Consider the following 21,355-nt stretch of genomic DNA (forward strand, 5'->3'; position numbering starts at 1 on the left):
TGCGTGGGGAAGCCGGCTGTTTAGTCTGGGAGGGTAATTGTTGGCAACGGCTCTGTCACCTCGGGAATCACAACTGATCCCCAGGCCACAGAGAACAGTTCCCCTGGAGAAAATGGCTCCTGTGTGGAGAAGCCAGCTGTTTAGTTTGAGAGGGTAGTTTTGGGCAATGGATCTGTCACCGCCTACGTTTTTCTGGTCTAGCCCAGTTCAGCTGAGGCAGCAAACGGTATATCACGGTCTCTTTCACACAAAGGGGGAAAAACAGGCGAACTGCAAGGCAATTTTAAGATAAGGTCATGAAAGGCAAGAAACCGCCTGCCTCCTCAAGAAATAATGCAATATTACAAAAATGCATAGTGAATTAGTCAAGGGTATGGGGACAGCAGCAAGACTGATTTTTGCAACAAAATGGCAGGCAGAAAAAGGTCCAGATTTGAAGGAATGGAAGAATAATAACATTAGATTTAACTACTGCCCTTCAGGACAACTTAACACACACTCAGAGCAGTTTACAAAGTGTGTTATTGTTATCCCCACAAAAATCACCCTGTGAGATGGGTGAGGCTGAGAGAGCTCAGAGAGAGCTGTGACTCTGACCCAAGGTCACCCAGCTGGCTTCAAGCGGAGGAGTGGGGAATCAAACCCAGCTCTCCAGATAACCTCTACACCCAACTGAATATCTGATGATGGCAAATTAACATATGTAACAGACCAACCTCAGAATTTCAAGCAAAATGGAAAGTATTTTTGACTATTTAGCTAAAAATTAAGAATTTAAAATATAAATTAGAATAGGCAAAGAGACTGGCAATATATGTTTGTAATACATATTTATAATAAAATCATTACTGGAGATGAAGATATACGGTAAAGATAGAATATAAATACTGAAATAGAAGTGAAAAATTAGGAAGATATAAGGCAAGTCTATACAGATATATGAACTATATGTCTATTTTATGTTTTATGTAGATAAATGTTAAAAGATTATAATAGATGTATGATTTAGGTGATTATAGCAGTAGAAAAGAGCAAGAGACCAGTAGCACCTATAAGACTAACAAAATTTGTGGTCACAGCTCACTTCTTCAGGCAATTATATGATTAAATAAAACATTTTTTAAAAAATGAAAAAGAAATAATAACACAATTGATTCCAGCAAAAGCTTTCGGGAATCAGAGCTCACATTGCTTCATCAGATGCACAGAAGTATAAATCCACCTGGCCAACAGAAAGGTGTGGGAAAGGTTACAAAGAACTGCTGGTTCAAAACAAGACACACACGACCCGCAAAAAAAAACGTATAATACGTTCACTCCCAGTTGTTTTTACACAGGGAAAGTCTATAAGCTAGTGCAGGATGACATCAGATAAATACAATAGCAATGTAACAAGTATGTAAAGGAGTGGGACATTACAGAAGTAATGATTCTGTAAGGTGTCAGGAAAAAATCTTTTTTGGTTTGGTTTGTAACAACAACACTGGCTTCTTCCTGGAAAACTTGTAACCTCAGACAGACACAATACAATAATATATGCAGAGTATGGTTTCTAAATATTGATTTCCATGTGAAACAGCACTAAAGGTTTTATAATTGCTGGAAGTTTAAAGAAAATTCCTTTTATGTTAAAAATCAACAGGCAGTACTCTCTGTTAGTGCTGGATAATCATATTCATACATCAATCAAGGTACTGCTCCACTTTGAATCCTTTTAAAAGACAGACAGAAAATAACAAAGAATTCCCTTGTCGCTGAAATTCTGGGGACAGGTAAAAACCGGAATGGGCCAGAACAGGCACTAAAAAATAGTAGTACCATAAAAAACAGCGGGATGTGTTAAAGACACTCCAGAACAATATTGTAGAACTGAAAACTCTGAACTGGCACACATTTATTAACCCTTTCCCTGCCAAAATGCTCCTGGAACAGCACAAAACAGGCCAGAACAGGCACTAAAGAAATGCCAGTACCACAAAAAGCAGTGGGATGTGTTAAATATGCTGGAGAACAATATTTTAGAAGTGAAAACACTGAAGTGGAATGCTTTTATTAACCCTTTTCCAGCCAAAATGCTCCCAGAAAAGAACAAAACAGGCCGGAATGGGCACTAAAGAAAGGCCAGTACCACAAAATACAGGGGTAAGCATTACAGACAATGCAGAGCAAGATTTTAAAAATGAATGAAGTGGCACATTTTTATTAACACTTTCCCAGCCAAAATGCTTCCAGAAGAGTACAAAACAGGCCAGAATGGGCACTAAAGAAATGCCAGTACTACCTTGCCTCTAAAGCTCTGAATGCCACCATGGCTGCCCTGGATCCATTCTTTTTGGGTTCACCGACCCACAATTTGCAAAGCGGTGACCCCATTTGTGCATGTCATGTACCTACACCTTTGTGGCTGCGTGGTGGACAGAGTAGTCTTTGTTTGTTTGTTTGTTTGTTTGTTTGTTTGTTTGTTTGTTTGTTTGTTTGTTTGTTTGTTTGTTCAATTTATATTCCGCCCTCCCCACACCAGCAGGCTCAGGGCGGATTACAACCATGTACAATTAAAACACATTAAATAATTAATACTAGTTAAAACCATAAAACAGTCAAAGTTACGCAGTTAAAAATATATATATATACATAATCATAACGGCACAGCAACATTTCCATACATTTCCATATGGCCCAACTACCAGGTTCCAGTGTTAGCAAATATGAATGCTGGGCAGTCACAGGATGGCATTGTCAACAATATCAAAAGGCACTGATAAGGGCAGAAAAACTAACTGAGATACAGTCTCCCAATCAGAAGACCAGTGTAGAGCATTCACCAGGCCAACCAATGATGTTTGTCTGCCATGACTGTAGTAACGACATGAGACAGGATCTGGATGCAAAGTCTGTCCCTCCAAAGATGGAGGCGAGAGTTTTATTAGCTCGTATTCAGGAAGTCCTGGATGCCCAAATATGGTTATAGCAACAGTTACAAGTTACACATTCCATTCTCAGCCAACTAAGCGAAATATGCTGTGATCAGACTTTTGTCTTATCTAGGAAGCATAACGGAAAGAAAGGTAAATCATGAGCTTCTGAGCATAGAAGAATATTACTTAGAGTGTATGGGAATGTTGTGCTCTGTGAATGATGAGAGAACACGATGAAACTACTCCCTGATTCCTGTTGTGGTGTGCCAACTGACCAGAAATCAGGGATGTAAAGAGTTGTTAATGCAAACTGGGTGGTGTGCCAGCTCCAGTCTACACATGACGTGGGCAACAATCAGACTGAAATGGATCATCTTATGACTTAGCAACAAGGGTAGACTGGGTTGCCAAAATTGCCATGGAAAATGGCTCTTCACCTCCACTGGTCCCATCCCTCTTCCAGCTCCACTACCTCACATCTGATGGAGATCCACCAGCTAATGGCGAATATGCAAGTACAAGCTAGCAGCAGCCAGCACTCCAGTGAAGCCAAGGACTACTGCTGCCTGTCTCCCTTGGCTCATCCTTGCCTCATCATCATTGGTCATCTGTGGCTGGTGCCTCTGGTCAAGAGTGACCACTGATGGGGCAAGTGAGGCAAAGACAGGCAGCAGCTGCAGCACCAGGCTTTTCTGCACCACTATGCCACAGGCTGATTCTTGCCTAGGTAGATTTATTGGCCCTCCTGGCTGCCTGGGCACTAATGAGTGTGTGTGTGGAGAAGCTGTACCCCAGGCCACCATCCAATGAGAAATTTTCTCCTGGAGGGCATAATGGAAAACCTGCTCCTGCTTAGAAGCCCCTTATCTGTTACATTCTAGCATATGACATTTTCTGCTCCGCCATCCTCTGCCTCCCCAGTCTTACAGTTGCTGACTCCTGCTTGAACCTGGAGATTTGGGGGTGAAACGTGAGGAGGACGTAGTTTAGGAAGGGAAGGAGGAAGCCCTGCAGGGAATATTATCATAGCATAGAGCCCCTCCCTCCAAAGCAACCATTTTCCCCAAGGGAAATGATCTCTCTTATCTGGAGATCAGCTGTAATTCAAGAACTCCAGGCTCCACCTGGAGGTTGGCAACCGTATCCAGTCTCCTCTTCAAATCAGCTCTGCTGTTCTCCTCTGTATGCTTGAATCATCTCTCCATGCACCTACTGACGCTTTAGTCAAATCCCTCTCCAAATACCAATGCTTCAGGCAGCTTTCCAACCAATGTGGCACCAATTTTTGCATCACTGATTTTGTTCACATTCATCCACTGTTCAATATTCACACACACACACACACCCTTTCCATCATTGTTGCACTCACCTGCTCCATGGTGTTCTAGGAGCCTTTGGCAGGGAAAGGTGTAATAAAAGCATGGTACTTCAGTGTTTTCATTTCTAAAATCCTGTTCTGTATTGTCTATAATGCTTCCCACTGTTTTTTGTGGTGCTGCCATTTTTTTAGCACCCATTCCAGCCTGGCTTGTGCTGTTCTGGGAGCCTTTTGGCAGGGAAAGGGTTAATAAAACACACCACTTCAGTGTTTTCATTTCTAAAATCTTGCTCTGCATTGTCTGTGATGCTTACCCCTGTATTTTGTGGTACTGGCATTTCTTTAGTGCCTGTTCCAGCCTGTTTTGTGCTGTTCCAGGGGCTTTTTGGCAGGGAAAGAGTTAATGTGTGCCAGTTCAGAGTTTTCAGTTCTACAATATTGTTCTGGAGTGTCTTTAACACATCCCACTGTTTTTTGTGGTACTACTATTTGTTTAGTGCCCGTTCCGGCTTTTACCCTGTCCCAAATTCTGCCAGTAAAATAATTTTGCAGTAACCATGACGACTCCAGGCCTTGCAGTAGAAAAAGGCCTAACCCAGTGCCTCAGGAGGAGCCACTTGTGGCTCTTTGACATGCTGGCTGAATCCACACACCCTCGGAGCGTCCCGGCGTTGCGGTAAATGTTCACTAAACACCCGGAAGTATAGCATCTTTCTAGCGCAATTTCTGAATCATGATACAAAGACACTACACTTCCGGGTGTTTAGCGAACATTTAGCACAATGCCGGGACGCTCCGAGGGTGTGTGGATTCAGCCGCTGTGACTCTTCTGAATAACATTCCCCAATGTGGCAACTGCAACGTCTTTCAAGAAAGTATGCAAGGTCCTTGCCTGGTGGAGCTAGTGATTGGCAGTTGGTTCCCACCTTAAAACATCCACAGCCGGTAGGGTTGCCAGCTCCAAGTTGGGAAATTCCTGGAGATCTGGGGGGTGAATCCTGGAGAAACCTGGAGGAAGCGGGGTTTGGGGAGGGAAAGGACCTTGGCATGGCATAATTCCATAGAGTCCACCCCCCAAAGTAGCCATTTTCTCCAGGTGAACTGATCTCTGTGGCCTGGAGACCAGTTGTAATTCCAGGAGATCTCCAACCACTACCTGGAGCCTGGCAACCCTAACTGCTGGAGGAATGGGTAAGCTGCAAGCCTCTGGACAGTGTAGGCCTCATGCCTGGCGTTGCCAGCTCTGGGTTGGAAAATTCCTGGAGATTTGAGGGTGGAGCCTGTGGAGGGCAGAGTTTGGGGACGGGGAGGGACCTCAGTAGGATAGTTTCAGTTTCAGTTTATTCAGCTTAACAGAACAACCCATAGGCCATACACTCTAAGAAAGTTTAAGAATTAAAAATAACAGTTAAAGAAAAGGTTGCCACGTCTACAATGCAGCTTTTACAAAGGCTACTCAGTAACAGTCGTAATTTTGAGGAGTCAGGAATCTTCGAATGCCTCAGTAGCCAGAATCCCTCTCTGGCTTGTTCGTGCTTTGGACAGTGAAAGAAGGTATGGGACAGCGAGTCAACTTCAGCCGAAGGGTGGTCACAGAAGTGTTGATCCGATGGTATGCTGAGGAAGTGGCTTTTCGTCTGGGCTGTTGGCAATGCGTTGCAACATGCAACCATGTATGACTGCCTCAGTTTTGGGACTACCAACATACTGAGGTAATGAGGTGGATCGAACTGGGTAGGATATTTAACTCCCACAAAGAGCGGGAAACGTTGTGCTGTGTCCTTTAGAAGGGAGTCCCAGTCCTGCTTGAACAGCTTATTTATAAGTAGTTCTTGTCTTGTCCTAGTTAAAGCTCTTGAGTCCCATGAACGTAATTTGTTCATGTCATGTATTCCAGTATACCTGCCAATATTGTGTTCTGCATTTTGTGCTGTTCATAACTAGTTGCTAAGGTTGTATTCTGTTATATCATCTGAGTGTGTGTAAACTGCTAATGTGAAATGTACAAGAGAGCCAGTGGGGCCTCCCTGTTATCTGTTAAAAGTATTTATTTTAGTTTTTGTAGCAAGTGTCCTTGGATGCCAGCTGTGGGCAGCGAGCAATGTATCTCTTCTCAGAGACTGCGATGATTTCATTCTGTACTATGTCTAGCCTAAACTAATCAGTTCCCATGCAACTCTTTGGGGTTTCGTGCCAGAATGTCAACGGACCCAAAGGGCGGGAAGTTTCCCTATAATTAGTAATGTCCATTTTTTGAATAGTCACTTCTGCCAATTGCCACCTTTTTGTGAACACCCTGAACTGTATGGATCTCTAATAAAATTGCTTCAACTGGAACACCTGCGTGTCAACGGTGGAGAACTTGAAGGGACCTGGCGGCCAGGGACTGACAGTTCATTTCCATGTCCACAATTTTGTTCCACCTTAACTAGCAGCGCTCTTGGGCTGCTGATTTAGTAAAGGCTGGAAGCTCTTTGGAGTTTTGCAGTCTGTATTTGAAACTGACTACGGCCTTGCCGATTAGCGCTGAGATTTTTGGAAGGCCCAATTCAAGTCGTATGACTGTGGAGGCTGTACATGGTGGTAGAGCAAGTATTTTCTGGAAGAAGGTTAGCTGGAGCTTGTCAAGTTGTTCTATTGAGCCCAAGAACCAGATCGGAGAACCATAGAGTATGGTCAGTAGCAGGGCCACTGCCAGGGTTTCTGGCGCCTGAGGCAAGATGCCTACTTTGTGCCCCCCCCCCCCCCCGCTAACCAGAAGAAATGTGGGGAAAATGAAAAGCACAAAACTTGAAACTTTTTACATTTTAATTTAAATTTTATTTCTTAATTTAAATTTTTTAAACAACAGTCTTTCCTTTTCTAATTGTGAGCCAAAAATCTATTTTGTGAGCAGAAACAACGACTTGCATTAAAGTTTTGAGCACACCCTCCTTTTGTGTGTGTGTAAAAAAGTTTCCCTCTCTCTTTCTTCCCACCTCTCTCTGAACCCAGAGACTCTTAGCAGTAGAAGGAGGGTTTCTCTGACCGGGCCCGCTTGATCACCTTTGTCAGAGATCCCTTTCGGGAACTGCCCTCTGTGCTCATCCTTCTCCCCCCCCCCGCCTTCTGTTTGAAGTGAACAGCAGCTGACAGCTAAGCATGTGGTGTATAAATATTGAAATAAACTATTGGGGGAGAGGGCAAAGGTGGGGTGATACATGGAAACTAGGGGGTGAGAGAAGGGAGGTGATAAAGAGGGGGGTGCAGTGCAGGGCGCTGCTCTGCTGGAGTGAAGGGAGGAGCAGCTTTGAGATCGGAGAATAGGAAGGGGAAGGGAGAATGAAAGGGAGAAGGGGGAAGGAAAGTAATCAAATTTAAAACAACAACTTTAAACCCAACAACAGTGATTTGCTTCTACCCATTGCACAGGGACTGAAAGGGAATTGTGTGTGTCTCACCTCACTTCCTCCATCCTGTCAGGCTGTGGATGGCAGGCTGTGGCAGACAGACCCCTGTACCATGGCAACAAGAATTCCAGGCTCTTGGTTAAATGGTTTTATTCAGAAATTGAATCATTTCCATATATATGTCCATAGGGTTACTCAGAAGCAAAGTAAGCATCTAAGCAGTAAGAGCAAGATTGACAGGAATATGTGATATGTGGAAACATCCTTCCTCTTAACACGTTTGCTCCTTCCCCCCTCCCAACAGCAAATAGGATTTTTGGCGCGAACCTGGCGTGAGAACGTCTCACATCTCTGTACTGTCAAGTTGAGTCACTGGGAAAGCAAGACACAGCAATACATGGGAGTGAGTATTATACAAGGTCATGAACACTGAAAGATTCTACAGTCCATTAGATAAGCACCTGTATTAAGCCTGCAAGAGAAACAATTATGGCATTGGCAATGTGATATCAAGTTATAGCAAGTTACAGCATGAAACATTGGTTCAGGACAACAGGTTTGCATTAGCATTAGCATTGCTGACAACAGCATCGATATTGGCATGGCTGAGATGTGGCTCAGACATGACACTGAGGCGGTGCACACACAACCAGCCACTCTTTCTGCCAAAAGCAGCCCCCCCCCAAAAAGCCTGAAGAAAGGAGACAAGTAGAATTGATGCCAGCCGGGAAGGGGGAGGGGGAAAGGGATGTACTAAAAGGAATGACAGGATTGCCCACTGGAAATAATAGGAGAGGCTTGAAGGCCCATTGGAGAAAACGGGAGCCAGGAATGCCAATTTACTTGCATGGGCTCCATTGAAATGCATTACAAGAGTCCAGTAGTGAAGAAGTGAGCTGTGGCTCCTGAAAGCTCATATCCTACCACAAATTTTGTTAATCTTCTAGGTGCTACTGGACTCCTGCTTTTTCCTACTACTACAGACAAACACAGCTACCCATCTTGATTCATCAACACAGGCCCCAGAGTGGAATGACAGTCCCTGGGAGAAGAATCAGTGGTCTGGGACTGGAATGGCAGTGAGTGTGGAATGACGATGGGTGTCATTCCAGTCTCTGAGCTCATGTTCTGTTCCTAGGGGCTGTCATTCCACTCTGGGGCTGTCATTCCAGTCCAAGAACACTTCTGCTACTCCCAGGGGCTGTCATTCCATTGTGGTGCCTATAATTCCACTCCAAGAATGCTTCTACCACTACCGGGGGCTGCCATTCCACTGTGCAACCTGTCATTCCTTCCAAGAGCACAGATTCTGCTCCAAGGGGATGTCCTTGCACCCTGGGAGTTGTCATTCCAGTCCCAGAACACTTTTGCTCCTCCCAGGGTCTGTCATTCCAGTCTGGTGCCTGTCATTCCAGTTCCAGAACGCTTCTTCTACTCCCAGGGGCTGTCATTGCACTGCACTCTGGGGGCTGCCCTTCCAGTCTCAGAGCACGAGCCTGTCATTCCACTCTGAGACCTGTCCTTCTGGTTCCGGAGCACAAACTCTATAGCTAGGGACTGTCATTGCACTCTGGGGGCTGTCATTCCACTCCCAGATTATTATATCTGAAATCCATTCCGCATTTTCTTTGCAACGTTTTTGTTGTTGTGATGCATTTCAATGGAGGTCAGGTAAGTAAATTGGCATCCCTGGCTCCCATTATCTCCAATGGGCCTTCAAGCCTCTCCTATTATTTCCAATGGGCAATCCTCCTGTCATTCTTTTTAGTACATGGTGGGGGGGGCAGAAGCAAGAAAGAAAGGAGGGAGCAAGGAGGAGAAAAGTTCAGACGGGAGCTCGCTGCTCCCCAGCCAGCTAGAGTGTCTGTTGCTTGCTCCAGCGCAGAAGCTTCACCGAAGGCAGAGGGGGGGGGGGCTGGAGAGGCAGTCAGGTGCTGCCTTCTATCGTCTTCCTCCTCTCCTCAGGCGCCGGCTGAGCGGGAAGGCAGGGCTGCCCTTCTGCGCTCCAGAAGAAATGCTTTGCGCCAAAAGAGGAGAATTCCTGCGCGAGCGCACGGGAGCACACAGGGAACACTGGTCATTGGGGGCTGGCACGGCGCCTCCTTCACAGTTCAGCGCTCGAGGCGGCTGCTTGCACCACATCAATGGACGCGCCAGCCCTAGGATATAATACCCTAGAGCCTGCCCTCTAAATCAGTCATTTTCTCCAGAGGAGCTGATCTTTATAGTCTGTGTCAGAGTCTGTTATTCTGAGAAATGCAACCTGAGTAACGCCATACTTATTTCTGTAGTTGTTTAGTCTTCCTCTCTCTCTAGGCCCGTGGGATGCCAGGAGCTGATTCCATGGGAGAGGATACTGCATCTTATCTGTTCTCTTCTCAGCCGACCTTGGCTGGCCAGCATTCCCATCGAGAAGTTTCATGCTGTGTGAACTCTGGGGGGAGGCTGGACTCTGAGGGCTTGATGTGTAACAACTTTCGTTTTGTATCTCATTCCTAACAAAGCTTTGCTCAGCCAGGTTCTGCTTGGTCCTGGAGTGTGGACACCTGGGCCTGCATGCTGTCCTTCTAATAAAACCTTTTGAAATCAAAAGATCTTGTCTTCTTGCAGAAGGGAGGAAGGCAGACTCTGGACAAATGGAATGCCATAGTCTGGAGATCAGTTCTAATTCCAGGAGATATCTAGGTCTCATCTAGAGGTTGGCAACCTGTATTATTACCTGTAATATTTGTGAAAATGTTCATAATACCAATGTTATATCATGGCAAGTTGTGAATTTGGTGACGTTCCCTTATTAAATTGTTTTTCCTTACTGAACTGTTTAGTTATTTTCCCCTGATCCCTTAGAGCAGAAAAGCCTGTGCTGTAGTTTCACTTTCTCTTCTGGTTGTTGGCTGTTTGTTCTCTGCTAAGCAGAGGCTGGAGAAAGCCCTGCTTTTGTTCAAATAAAACTTTCAATACTTCCGACATGGTGTGCTTAAAGATTCCAACAAGCCCCTGACCCACAGGACTGTACTAGAGAGAGAGAGGGGGGGAGGGGGGGGGAGAGAGAGAGAGAGAGAGAGAGAGGGGGGGGGAAGCAGGAAAAGAGGTCCTCTCCTCAATCTTGAAGCTCCTGAGGGACCCTGGGCCAGTAACTCACATTACATCGAACTTCTCTTGTAGATATGTTGTAAAGATATCATGGAGAAAAACACCACATAGGTTTCCTTGAACTTTTTGGAAGAAGTGCAAAATACAAACATAATATGAAGTGCAGCTTGGAGGAAGGACAAAGAGACCAAGTGGTGGCCCGTGGGCTAGTCTGGCCCCCAGTACAGCCCATTCCCAAAGATCTCCCTCTCCATAAAGACCCCCCTCCTCCAGAATATTAGCATTATTTGTTTCCCTGTGAGCAGTGGTAGCAGTGAGGGAGAAAGTGCCAAAGCAGGGTTACAGCTGAACATCAAGAAGACAAAAGTAATGACTACTGAGGAATTACACAATTTTAGAGTTAACAATGAGGAAATGGTTCAAGATTTTCTATTCCTTGGCTCAATCATCAACCAAAAGGGAGACAGCAGTGAAGAAATCAGAGGATCGAAACTTGGAAGAGCAGTTGTGAAGGCATTAGACAAGATCCTTAAAGATAAAGATGTCTCTCTGGGAACCAAGATCAAGATAATCCAAATGATGGTATTCCCCATTACTATGAATGGTTGTGAAAGTTGGACGGTGAAGGAAACTGACAGGAAGAAAATTTATTAATTTGAAATGTGGTGCTGGAGGAGAGTTCTGCAGATACCAAAAAGACAAATAAGTGGGTACTATATCAAATCAAGTCTGAATTCTCCCTAGAAGCTAAAATGACAAAATTGAGACTATGGTACTTCGGTCACATCATAAGAAGACAAAATTCTTTGGAAAAGTCACTAATGCTAGGAAAAGTGGAAGGCAATAGGAAAAGAGGACAACCTATAATGAGATGGCTTGACTCAATCAAAGAAGCCACGTCCTCCAGTTTGCAGGATCTGAGCAAATCTGTTAATGATGTTTTGGAGGTCTTTCATTCATGGGGTCGGAGGCAACTTGACGGCAATACACACAGTGGTAGAAGTAATATCAGTACTAAAGAGCAAGATCCGTGTCCAATAGTATCTTAAAGACCAACTAAATTTTTCAAGGTATGAATTTTCAAAGCTCCCTTCATCAGTACCAAAGTTCAGTTATTTGGTTTGGGATCTGAATTTCACCAGCTTGTAATGAATTGACCACCATTTTTCCAAGTTTTTCTCCAGCTAAGTTTTTAGCATATGTATATCATCAAGGAGTCATGGGACAGTTTTCCATCATACTTAAGTATTTGGTAGAAATGTCAACTACCCTGAAAAAAAATATGTCTCAGAGCACCTTGTAGCTGGGATGTTGGCATTGCAATACCAGATTGTCTGGTTTGGAAACTACATGTCCCATAGTTCTTTGTGCATAAGATGCCGTCATGATCATACCCACAAATGTCCCAGGACAAGTATTTTCCACAGTGTTTGACATACTTGCTGAGTACTCATGCCCTAGAAAACTGCATGTTTTCCTATCACCATAGATGGCTGCTGTTTCATCATTCTAGGGAGTCAAGAAGATCTTGCATATGACCACCTAGTTGTCACGCTTAGGGCTGGCCATGACCAGCAGGTGGCTCACTGGTACTGCAGATGGTCCCACGGTTAGTTGCCAGGAAGTCAATAGCCAAGGAGCCGGCAAACAAGAGTCTGGAAGTCAGGCCAAGTGTCAGAGCCAATACGTCAGTCAGAGAGAGGAGCAGGCAGAAGGGAAGTCAGAAGGCAGGCTGAGGTCAGAGTCCGATCAATCAAGAAGCAGAGCAGGGCACAAGGCAAGGGCAGGTCAGGAGCTTCCAGGTGCAGAGCTCTGGTCACAAGGAGTGGCAAGCGGAGTTGCTTCCACACTTGGCTTCTTCAGCTTCTCTCTCTTGTACTGTCCTAACAAGGAGCAGGTGTTGTCTCGTTGCCTGATAGCCCCAGCTGGTGCTGTGCCTGCAAATTAGCACTTTTCCTCCTCTCCCACAGAGCTGTCTTTGCTTTATTTTTCCTCTTCTCAGCTGGCCCAGGGAGCTCAGGTTTCTCTTTTGCTCTGGGGGAGTCTTTGTCTCCAACAGCCTCTGCAGAGGTTTCTGGCTGCTCCTGCTAAGTTTCCTCCGGAGCAGCAGCTGTCACGGCTGGCTCTGGCTCCAGAGTAGATCCTGCTGGCTCTTCCTGCTCGGCCTCTGAGGAGGACTCTGGGGCAAGAGGTAAGGTGGCCAGTCGAGGCTGAGGCTGACTCATGACACTAGTTGTCATTGTTGGAACAGAGGTGATTCAACATGCCTGGACACTAGGGTAGTACCCTTTGCTCGAGAACCAAAATGTTTATATCTATGAAGCCTCTCTTTGAACTAGAAGTTTCTCTCTGACATCTCCTCTTTCTGAGACTTTGTGTTCTCTCTCTCCTTCTGGTCTTTCAAGAAGCAAGACCCTTCTGCAGAGCTCTCCTGTTCAAGCATGCCAGAGACACACCCATGCTCTCATACTCCCATTCATGTGCATCAGGATTACCTGGCCATTTATAATAGGGAGAGCCAGTTTGGTGTAGTGGTTAAGAGTGTGGGACTCTACTCTGGAGAACCGGGTTTGATTCCCGACTCCTCCACTTGAAACCAGCTGGGTGACCTTGGGTCAGTCACAGTGTCTAGCTCTCTCAGCCCCACCTACCTCACAGGGTGTTTTGTTATGGGGATAATAATGGCATACTTTGTAAACCACTCCGAGTGGACGTTAAAATGTCCTGAATGGTAGTATATAAATCGAATGTTGTTGTTGTTAAAGGGAACTGTGTTATTTAGATTAGGTTTCTTTTTTTCTTCTACTACAAAAATACAAGTGAATGTCAATTAGCAGCCATAAAAGTAAGCTTTATCTGTTGTAATATACCGGGCTGGAGTACGTTTCACCACATGTGATTCCATGATTTCCTGGCTCTGCAGCTTTGTTGCATTAACTAACAAGTATCTCCAATAGTCACCACCAGGTACATTTGGAGTGAATATAAAAGAACAACAGGGCAGAACTTAGGTACTAAGGGGCAAAACATTGGGGGATGGTGTGCAGAGTCTGGAGTGCTAGTGCTCGGGAACAATGTGATACTGAGATGTCATTGGGAGCATAATAAAGTAGCAGAATTTCTGAATGGGGGACTCAGAAGTCAATTAGTTGCTTTTTTATTTGGGATGGGAGAGTAGCCAATTCTACTTCATAACACAAGGAGAGATTGCATCTATGGATAGTTGCCATCTCTTTAATCCCTTCCCTTCAGTTACTGAGGTTTATTATTTTAAAACCCTTAATATCTAAATGTACCCTAACTTGATCATGTCAAACACGATTTCAGTTTTCAAATTACGTCCTTAAATGTGTTCTCTTAATCCTGAATTATTCACTAAGCAACATGCTTAGGTACCACCAATCCATGTCTTCCCATTGCAGGGACAGTTTTCTAGCCTAATCACTCTAGGGCAGCCCCCCTGCCAAGTTTTCCAGCCTGCAGGCAGTGCACCACTGGAATTCTGACACCGAATGGTGGGCACAGCAACAAAATGGCCGCTACAACAAGTGGAGTCAGCCACAAAATGGCTGCAGCAGAAGACGGAGTCAACCAAAAATGTCAGGCAGTAAAGTTATGCGCAACTCTGATGGTAACTCTTCAGTATTTCAGGCAGAAGCTTTGTTTAACAGAATGTCTTCGAAAATGAACATATTGTTAAAAATATTTCCTTGCATACACTTCCATAAGGCAGTGAAGGTCTTTGTGCTGTGGTACCTGCTGCCAAAGTAGCATTTCAAAAAAACCTGCACAGCCCCAAATCTCCAATGGTCGATCAGAAGCTTTGCTGAGCAAAAGCTCCATCTGGCCATGCCCGTTTTCACTGGGTAGGTTCCAGGAAAGTTGCTGGTGTGTGTGTGTGTGTGCGCAATGGCATCCTTGGGCACCATGCTGGGCACCTTTGCTCTAGAGACTGCTTGGGGTGGCACAATAAAAAGGTCAGCAATGTACCATTTATATGAAACTGACTTCTACGATGTCAGACTAGGGGTCTTGCTAGGTCACGAGTGTCTGTTCTGACCGCTGAGGTCTTTTAGATCATCTACTCTGTGTATAAAGTGCTGTCAAGTTGCAGTTGACTTACAGCAACTGCACAGGGTTTTTGAGGCAAGAGACAAACAGATGTTTTGGCATTGCTTCCTCTGCATAGTGACTCTGGGCTTCCCTGGTGGCTTCTCATCCATGTACTAACCAGGGCCGACTCTGCTTAGTTTTTGAGATCTGGTCAGCTCAGATGAGCCTGGACCATCCAGATCAGAACTAATCAGCTGCTACCAGATCCTTTCATTTACACAAGCCAGGGATTGAACGTGGGACCTTCCACATACAAAGTAGATGCTCTACGACTGAGCCACGGTCCCGCCCTGAAGCTGATGACTAGCCAACAGCGATAGGGAAGTGACTGGCTTGTTTGCTCCCAGCTGGTGGCAGCATGCCATCTTTAACTTCTGCTATGAAAAAGAAAAGTTAAAAGGATAAACTCATAAAGAACATGGTACTGTTCTGGACTTTATTGTTACTTCCAGTTACCTTATTGGATGGTCTGTACTCTTTTGCACCTATTTCTATGTAAATGTTTATATATGCATTGTATTTACTGTTTACAATATTTGTGCTTGGCCGTTTGCCTTCACGGTTTATAGCTTTGTATATGTGATTATTGATGTACTCTTAAAGAATCTTTTGCTGCTTTGCACTTAGTCACTTTAATAAGTTCGTTCGTAGATTGTACCTATTGCATTAATTCTTTATCATAGTATAAACTGCTAAATTGTCGCTTTATCCCTTGGTTGTGTTGTTCACTTTTTTGCTTGTACTATTACCAAGGGTGTTTTGTCTCTTTGCTTTGGTCCCAGCTGGTGGCAGCACGGAACGAGGCAGGAATGGGAGTCCCTTGCTTGTCATGACAAAATATCTCGAATAAGCCCTAAATAGGTGCAAATATACTGTGTGACCTCTTCGTGTGATGAATTCCTGCAAGCAGCCACCAACAAAGAGACAGAGAAAGGGTAATGCAATGACATCAGGTCACAAGCATCTTCGGCTAAATGTTACAGGGAAAATGCAGGTCACTGGTGTCTATTCTATTCCCAATAATGTGCTGCCTTAGTTTTAAGAACTGTCAGTGACTTTCAATGACTTTGACTGCACCTTCTAACCTGAAAGATTGTTTGCATTTCTCCATAAAAGACCCCATTACAATAGTCTCTCTTCCCTTAGCACCAAAGTCTCCTTCCAAGTTTGATTCACACCGTGACACTTTTCTTTCGTTAATTTACAAAGTGACAAGATTGACAATCCTTTTGAGCTCTTCTCAGCTTCAAAGTTTGCTTTAATTTCTACAAAAATCTCACTTCAGCTTATATTCAGTTATCTTACACAAAAGCCCCAGCTAAAGCTCTCGGATGCATGCTGAGAAGTTATTGGGTTCCCTACAGTCTCTTTTTAAGAATTCAGCTGCTGACTCAAAAGGTGAGTATGAGGAAATTTGTTCTCTCTGAAGTCTGAGCTTGGGACATGCACCAAACTGTGAAGCTTTGTAGGAAAGTTTATGGCTGCTGCCAAAAAACAAGCAAGAGACAAAACTTTCAACTCCAGTCGTTCTCCTGGGGGCCAAAGAAAATTTCTGCAAAAAAAGGAAATTTAACTGGTTTTCAACATACAGCATGGCTTTGAAGTTGCACACACAGCATAAAGAAATTACAATCAATATTCAAAAGACAGGCCCAATTAGAAATCGACAGAGCGCACAGCCGGTGCCAACATTAAATAAGATGAGGCTCTTGTCAAGGCCTTGAGGAGAGGAGAGGGTCTACTAGGCAAAGAGAGTCACCAGTCTCACTTTGTGTAAGCCAGTGGTACTGAGGTACATATACTACCAGTGGGAAGTAGGATTTTCATAAGAAGTCACTCTCCCTTTTTTTTTTTGAAAATTTTTTTTATTGGGTTAGAATCCGTTATTTTTACATTACATTCAATTTTCCCCAAGTTTTTCATTTCTAACCCCCTCCCTTTCCCCCCCTTTTGTTGACTTCCAACAGCTTTCCCACCCTTTGTCCCTTTTCCCTTACTTCTATTAAATTCCTCTATCTAAAACAAATATACATTCTCCATTATACTAAGCAGTACATCCTTAACTACTTTTCTTGTTATATACCCAAACTGTAAGTCTTTGTTTCCATCTTGGATAAACAATTTATCCCATTTTCCAATTTTAAATATTTCTATATATCATAAACCTATATATCATAAACCATAAAAATCTTACACATTTAAATCAAACAATTTGACTTATTCTCTATATATTACTCATTCTATCTTTTTATGGTAATTCTATATAACTCATCCCATAGTCAATCAATTTGACTCTTCTGTACATTCAGTTTGGTGCATTATACAAATCTTATCAAAGAAAGAAAATATTGTTGGTTACTCAATCCTTATATTTATACCTTATCATTAATTATTTTCTATCAATATTCTATTTATTAACCTATATATATCTATTTATATATCAATCTGTTAATCTAACTGCTTATAAATTCACATTTATCTCTTCCCCCCCCGGTAAAGTCACCCCCCTCTACATTTTATTATACTTCAGTAGTTCTCAAACTGCCACAGTTTTCCTCCCACCTCCCATTTCTTCTCCAGATATTGTTTCAGCTTCTCCCAGTCTGTGTTAAACTGCCCTGAGTCCAGATTTCTCAGTTTTCTTGTCATCTTGTCCATTTCTGCCATGTACAGCAATTTGTAGGTCCAATCTTCAATAGTTGGCACTTCTTGTACTTTCCATTTTTGCGCATACAAAAGTCTAGCTGCTGCTGTCATATAAAATATCAACGTCCTATGATGGGCTGGAATTCCCTCCATTCCCTCCTTTTGCTACAGAGAAGTCACTCCCCCTTGATGGCCCATTTCCATCTGCAAGTAGGACATGCGTTCTCTTCTGCTGACCATATAGACTATGGATTACCCATCTGTGACCTTTGGCCATCCTAATGGTAACCATGGACACTCGTTGTTTCGCCTAATCCTCCATTCCTCCTTCACCACCACCAAGAGTCTTCAGTATGCCACTTCTTGGCCATTTCCACACACATTGAATAATGCACTTTCAATGCACTTTCACAATCCTTTTGAAGTGGATTTTTTTGTTCCACACATGGAAAATCAGTTTCAAATGTTCACTAAAGAGTATTGAAAGTGGATTATCCAACGTGTGTGGAAGCAGCCATTGTCTGCCTTGTCAGCCAGGGATTATCCATTGTGCTTCTGCAATTTATGTCCTTAAAACTTAAGATAAATGATACATATGGCAATAGGATGCCTGTAAATATGGGCCAAGTGGGCGTTTTGCTTCTATCATGGTGGGCCTCGTGTTCTTTCGTAGCATTATTGGTGGGAACTGATGGAAGGTTGAGAATTATAATAACAACAATGACAGTTCATTTGTATACCCCTCTTCTGTACATTAGTGCCCACTCAGAGCGGTTGTCAGGTCTGTTGCCCACAGTCCCTCCATCTTCCCTTGATTTGCAGTCATCCTCTGTATGTATGCGGGTGTGGGTGTAGTTTTTCACACAGGCCGTCCAGCTCCTGGGAAGACAGCTTGCTTATCTCGGATGGCTCGCCACAGAGGGCTTGAGACGGTTCCTGCCGACTCTCCCACTGACTATGCCCAGCTGGTCGGGCACCGAGGGTGGGGGGCTTACAGGGAGGGACTGGAACTTTGTAGCAGGCATTTCATACGTCATTCTCAACAAGAGTTCTGTGTACAGCCAGACGCTTTATTTGCTTCTGTGTAAGCTATGGACATATATACGCTTTAGTTATGGTTTCTCAATAAAAAAACCTTGATTCAAGATAGCTTGGATTTCTTGCTGCAAGGGGGGGGGGGAATCGGCTTCAACGTATCCTGTTTTCCATAGACTGACAGCGGTGAACAAAGTCAGTATTATTATCCTCACAACACAGCTGGGGAGCTAGAACTGAGATGTCCTGGTGAGTTCATGGCAATAGTGTGATTCAAACCCACAAAGTGTTGCATTGCAGCCCAGATACTTAACCACGATGATACACCAGCTCTCAATTACTGGTGTAAGCTGCCAGAGCAAAGAAAGCACCTCTGTTCAGAGCCGGACTTACGTGCAAGCTAAGTAAGCTACATTTTAGGTCCTCAGATTATGAAGGGCCTTTAAATTAAAACAACAACGACGATGACTAAATAACCCGTTTGTCAATGCTTTGGGGCTTCTTAAACTTGACATAATTTAGGTTCTCATCATGTGTTAATCCAGTACTCCTTCTGTCCATACTTGTGCATCCTATGCAGGGCTTTTTTTCTGGGAAAAGAGGTGGTGGAACTCAGTGGGTTGCCCTTGGAGAAAATGGTCACATGGCTGGTGGCCCCGCCCCCTGATCTCCAGACAGAGGGGAGCTGAGATTGCCCTCCGTGCTGCTCCAGCTGCGCGGAGGGCAATCTCAACTCCCCTCTGTCTGGAGATCAGGGGGCGGGGCCACCAGCCATGTGACCATTTTCAAGAGGTTCCGGAACTCCATTCCCCCGCGTTCCAGCTGAAAAAAGCCCTGATCCTATGTGAAACCAGAGGTGTCACTTCTCCAGATGACTCCAGAGTAACAAAACAAAAGGATGGGATAAGAACACAAAGCAAACCAAGAATGGCTCTCAAAGGACACTGAGGTGTTCTCAGTTCATAAGCCATTTCTCTCACCTGAAATTCTCAGAATTGTAATGTAAAATAATTTGTAGACCATTGTGTCTATGTGACAGAAAGGATATTAGTTCTGAAAGGTCTGAGCTACATCGGTAAGATGGGATTGCCTCCAAGTTATTTATTTTACTGTCTGGTGACTTTAGTTTTTACTCCCCAAGTTTCATATGACACTAAGAAAAAACAAGTTTTAAAACCTGTGTCCAATTTTTCAGAGGATGGTCCTCTTTTTTTAAAGCCTGTACTCTAAAATGTCTGGGTTCTGCTTCTGTCCAATAAAATTGGCTGAAGTCCCCCCCCCCAAAGAAGCTTTACATAAACATTTGATTGAAGGGCTGTCACTCAATGACCTGAGTTCTGCTGGCTGCCCCAGATAGACCTGGTACTATGTAGACCCATGTTTCTGTTTAAATTATAGTAAATATGGATAAATTTGCATCTATGGCAGTAAATCAGCATATATAAATCCTGTCCTCCCCCACCCCACACCGCCCACTTTCATCTTTTTTTTTTTTGTTCATCCATATACGGCTACTTTTAACAACCACACACAATTTTTACAAGTCTCATTCTGTCGCACACTGTGATTATAATGTTTCAAGTTCTAAAATAGCCTTAAAAGGGCAAAAAGAGTTATCACATTAAGGATGTACTTTTTGACCACCAGGCTCCATCACTCCTGCCAGGCAGTTTTTCTGCCTTTTGGTCAATTTCGGTTTGACACTCAGAAGTTTTACCAACTTCCCCTGGAGACAGGGTTGCTTCAGGGGGGAGGAGGTGTGCGGTTATCTGTGTCACGACATCACTTCCAGGGAAACTCCAGAAGTGATGTTGGGTAGCTCTAGGATTTCTCGAGCTACATGACGTCACCTCCAGATTTTCCCTGGAAGTGATGTTGCAGTGCAGACACCATAGAGTTTCCCTAGATTCCTAGAGCCTCCCGATGTCTCTTCTGTTTTTTTCTTCAGAAGAAATGTTGCAGCACAAACACTACCAACATTATTTTTTTTCTCTTGCCACCACTCAGAGGCCCATTCCGCACAGCACACTTTAAGCCAGCGATGCTGAGCATTCACATCAATCGGTGCTGGAACGGCTTGGGGTCCCATCATTCTGCACTGCATGACATTGAGGTGATTTGGTATCTGCTGACAAGTTGAGATGTGACTGTTTGGAGCCGCATTTTGTGGGGTCTGGAGCTGATGTAATTTTTTTTACAAAAAAATCACATGCGCTGTAATGTTGCAGTGTTGGAACCTATCCCCCCTGTATTTGCTAACTGGGCTGTCCCGTGCCCACTGGAGAGGCAATTGGTGGCGGAGTTCTGGGGGGAAACGTACTTTTTGTGCTTGTTCTACTCTCATTTTTTTTAAAAAAACAAGACAAGAAAGGGTTAAAATGCTGCTGCTTCAGTTCCTCCCAACAGCTTCCCTGTTGCTTTGTTTAGCAAATGGCTCAGCGGCACGGATGGCAATCTCAACTCCCCTCTGTCTGGGGCCACTGGCCATGTGACCATTTTCAAGAGGTTCCGGAACTCCGTTCCCCCGCATTCCCCCTGAAAAAAAGCCCTGCTTAAGACCCTTACTTTGCTTTACTGATAAAAATGAGAGAAAAGGAGTTCAGAGAGCTGAGGAGGGTGGAAGTGATTACCAGCAGATAAACAAATCAGCTCCTGAGGGAAAGGAAGAGCAGCACAAGAAACAGAATGCACCCCCCCCAACTTTGGGGGCGGGCAGCTGCAACTTTGCAAATCGTCTTGCTCGGGGAGGGGGGGGGATGCTCTGGAGAAAGCTAAGAAAGTTGCAGCTGCCCGCCCCAAAGATCATTGAGAGCAGGCTTGCGACTGGAGAAACAATTTGCAAACGC

Source organism: Eublepharis macularius, chromosome 8 (assembly GCF_028583425.1).
Source record: "Eublepharis macularius isolate TG4126 chromosome 8, MPM_Emac_v1.0, whole genome shotgun sequence".
Taxonomy (NCBI): Eukaryota; Metazoa; Chordata; class Lepidosauria; order Squamata; family Eublepharidae; genus Eublepharis; species Eublepharis macularius.